The sequence below is a fragment of the Triticum urartu genome, chromosome 2A (genome assembly GCF_056163025.1).
Source record: "Triticum urartu cultivar PI428250 chromosome 2A, HENAU_Tu73, whole genome shotgun sequence".
NCBI classification, from domain to species: Eukaryota; Viridiplantae; Streptophyta; class Magnoliopsida; order Poales; family Poaceae; genus Triticum; species Triticum urartu.
Window position 1 is genome coordinate 389,957,544 of NC_141874.1, and position 4,291 is coordinate 389,961,834.

Consider the following 4,291-nt stretch of genomic DNA (forward strand, 5'->3'; position numbering starts at 1 on the left):
ATGCCGCAACTTTGAAGAAATCCGGTTTTGTTTATCTCAGTCACTAATCATAAACTGCATATTCCACATATGTAGCCCCCAAGTGTCGGGTTGTCATGCTTGCAGCAACCTAGGACTTGTAATTGCCTTATACTTATAAAAACTTCAACCAGTGTAGCCCCCAAGGGCTGGGTCATTATGCAATAATGAGCAGGGACTTTGTAAATATGATCATGTAAACTTGAGCAGCAACGTGTAGCCCCCAAAGGACGTCTGAGTAAGATATTGCTGAGCTGGGACTTTGTATATTCTTCATTGATAATAACATCATATGATGTAATCTCCACCATGGGGCTTGAACCCACGTCCACAAGGTTAAGAGCTTTGTATTCTACCAACTGAGTAGTGGATCTTTCAATATAATGGACTGAGGCTTGTGTACCTTGATTTTTTGACAGGAGCAATTGGTAGCCCCCAAGGGCCGGCTCATTACAATGGGATGAGTCGGATCTTCAATAAGTTGATCAAAAAATGACTTTACATTAGCCCCCAAGTGCCATGATGCATGCTGGCAGTGACATGGGACTTGCATATTTGATGTAATCTCAATTTGAATAATGTAGCCCCCAAGTGCCGGGTCGTAAGCCTGCAGTGACTCGGGACTATTCCTTCCACTGTAGAATAAATTATATCCATTGATAAAATAATATCCATTGCACTGAAGCGACTTTGAAAACCTCAATCATAATATTGGTTATTGATAACCATAATAAAAATCTAGCCATGTTGGCTATTAAAGATTTGAATAATATAATCCAATTTGGAAAACCGGTTCCTGTGATATTGAATCGTACTGCCGGTTTAGGAAACCTGTGAACTAAGGGCGATAACCCAATCTTTAGAAGCCAAAACTTCCAAATTTTTATGATTGTCATATATGGCGACTTATCATCCAAAGTCAAGCCGGGTTAATCGAAACCACATATATGCTTTAGATATGAACAAAAAGGTCTCAAGACAAAACCAAAGATTGTTTTCAAAAAACTTAAGCCAAACAGAGAGAAAAGAGCGAGGCTTCTGATTCGAATACGATCATTAAGCCGGACCAAAAGGGGTTAAGCTAGATTCGAATACGATCGGGAAGCCCCCTTGTGGTTTTGGCGTTGCGCCGATCAAGTGGGTACCGACAGCTATGTTCTCTTTGGTTCGAATACGACCTATGTTTGAATAGGAAGCCCCCAAATGACCTTGAGAGTTTTTAACGACTCTGATTCGAATACGATCAAAGTCGGACCCAAAAGGGTTAAGCTATGATTCGAATACGATCAAGAAGCCCCCTAGTGGGTTTGGCATTGTGCCGGTCAAGAGGGTACCGACATCTATGTTCTCTTTGGTTCGAATACGACCTATGTTTGAACAGGAAGCCCCCAAGTGACCATATAAGATTTGGCATTGCGCCGATCAAGAGGGTACCGACAGCTATACTTGATGAGCAGAAAGCCCCCAAGTGACCATAATAAGATAAGCCGTAAGGCAGGATACCATGTTTGAACCACGCATCATGGCAGCAATTTATCTTTGGCAACCTTTAATTTTTCTGAGAACTCGAACTTTGCGAGAGATGACTTCTTTGAACCGGAATTTTAAACCGGATATTTGAGAGCTTCAAAGCTTTGCGAGAAAACAGATTTCCCTTGAGCCGGATTTTGAACCGGAGTCTTTTCCTGATAACCCGGGGCTCTTCCATTGAGCCGGAACTTTATAATTGTCAGGCCATTTTATGAGTCGGAAATCTTCTGACGGCCTTTAAATTTTTCACCAATAGGCAGTAGCCTCCGGGGCCGGGTTAATTTCCCTCAAATGACCCGGAGTTCTTGAATTCACTAAAACCGGCCAATTTTGCCAGTCATGTCTGTGTAGCCCCCGAGTCTTAAGACGACTCGAGAAGTTGTGTTGAGATTCTTCATATTTGACCGTGTTACAAACCGGTATGAGTCCTTCAACAGCTTAGTGATATAATTTGTCTTGCATTGGAGAACTTGCAAGCCAACATAATTGCTCTTTTAAAGAAAACAATATATAATATAAAAATATACTGGATGGATTTCACCTGATATGTTAAGCCAGAAATTATCCACCGCGAGGTTGATGATCATCATGGTGAAGCTGAAATCAATGATGGACGAGTCGGCCACGGGATCAAACATATGAGTCGATCGTGGCGTTATAAGCCGGCACGGATGGGCGAGTTAAAATGAGTCAATCGCGTGTGTTGATGTAGCGGGGACGGCGACTTGCGCACATATCCGTCTGGTAGCACAACACGAACGTACTAGTGCAAAAATAATATTAGTGCACGCCCCTTTGCGACAAACTTGTGATGAATAATAATCCTGCAAAAGAATATCACAGACCAGAGTAATCGTTTTCAAACAATTTCATCCGTGTTAATAATATATATGGAACAGATAGCACCTAGTGATTTGTCAGATGAGCGTAGATGCTGGTAATGCATAATGCCTTGCCCACTGGGACTCCTAACCCATTATTGTTGGCAGACTAGTCTTTGAGTCAACATGCACTGCTCCATTATCCCCCAATTTTCTTTTGCTTTGTACCAGTAAGACAAAATCACACCAGCAGGGGGTGCCTTGGCAAAGAGGAGATGAGTCACGGCGCTGTAACGGTTAGTGGAGGGCAACGGAAGTGGCTCGGCGACTAGACGCGGAGGGTCGACTCGCCAGTGGAGGTGGAGATGAAACACGCTGTAATGGAGGCGGGCGGGTCAAGCGGAGGCCTCGATAGCGAAGGAAAAAATGCATGTGAGAGGTTGCACCGGCGGCTTGAAGTGCGTCCGTAATGGAGCCGAGAAACGGCGGCTCAAAGCGGATCCTCCTGGTCATGTTGTGCCATCCTTCAATCATCAGGTATAGACCATTTGGATTGCTCTGTCCTTTTGTTGTAGTAATACTTCTGTCCATCCCCGAACTGTGCTCTTGCCAAATCGCAGAGCCAGGTTCCGTGAAGCTCAGGGGCACTAAAGCTGATAGAAACTGATGCGCTGGTTGCGTCTCACAGGACGTCGCACAGGGGCGCTCGAAGGCGAGATGGGAAGGTCGGCTCGCCGGTGCAGGCGGCGTCTTACGGTCGCGCGAGGCGGAGACAGGGCTGCAACGGATACAGGACCGGAGCTTCTCAACAGGCAACGACGCGGGCCACCGCGATGGAAGGAATTCGGCGACTCAAGGCGGCCACGGTGGCTGCTCGCGGCAGAGCCGGCTTGAAGGTTGCAGCAGAGGATAACCTAAGGTCGCAGGAGTGAAGCGGCTTGGCCGGCTATAGTAGAGGAACGGAGGGCCGGTCCGGCGACTCAGCGCGGAACGGCAGCGGAGGAAACGAAAGGCTGGTCCGGTGACTCAACGCGGGAAAGCAGTGGAGGAGCGGAGGGCCGGCCCGGCAACTCAGCATGGGCCGCGGCGGCTTGTGGAGGTGTATTGCAGCGGTGGCGGCCGGCTCAGAGGCGATGTCAGACGCCGGCCGAGGCGGGTCAACGGGGAGTGTGAGTCTGCGGAGACATCCGCTTCCGAGCCGTGGCCGGTTCAATGAATCCACGTCCGTGTTCCCTTCTGGGTAGTGGCCTTTTTTTCTTTGACTTTTCTTCCATCTAGATCTTATAAGAAGATGAAACGTGACTCTGGTCATTATGAAACATAACTCTCGTCTTTTTACTTGATATGATAAGTAGTACTTGTTTGATTGATCCGTGCTTGCTCATAGATACAGACGTACTTCCAAATTGATTCGCAGTCTCCGATCATCATGCGCTATCAGTTGATGCCCTCGGGGCTGGTAACCAGCGTAGGCACTGTCTTCGGTTGCCGTAATCGAATCTGACTCTGGCACAACGAAAAATACATGTCGGGCCGGGCCGACTCCTTCAATTAATGGCAGCAAAAAGTCTTGCCGGTCTCGGTCGAACTTGCAGCCATGCAAATTAGATGGCTCTTATTTCTGTCGGTCTCGGCGAAAACTGCAGGTAGGCGGATTGGACAGATCATACTCCTGTCGGTATTGGTGTCTTTCGAGGCGGCGGCTGCACGCGATGTAACCCTAGTCTCCTCGCTTTTAACCTCATACCGCCAGCTTCAGACTTAATCATAACTCTGATCAGAAATAATGAATTTGCCGGCTCTGCACGGGCTGTCCTACGCCAGGTTATCAGGCGCGAGCGATTTTTTCACGCTGACTCTTCTTCATCTGCTCAATCGCGAACATCTTGATCCTGAGATAGATCTTTCCAAAAACTCAATAT

General features: G+C 47.2%; 1 long non-coding RNA gene across 1 annotated transcript; it reads left to right on the plus strand.

Annotated features, from left to right (window-relative positions):
- The first annotated feature begins 2,560 nt into the window (after positions 1–2,560).
- Positions 2,561–3,775, plus strand: LOC125541577 (uncharacterized). Its single transcript, XR_015615105.1, has 2 exons — positions 2,561–2,906; positions 3,058–3,775. It is a non-coding gene; the product is annotated as an uncharacterized LOC125541577 (long non-coding RNA).
- Positions 3,776–4,291: the final 516 nt, after the last annotated feature.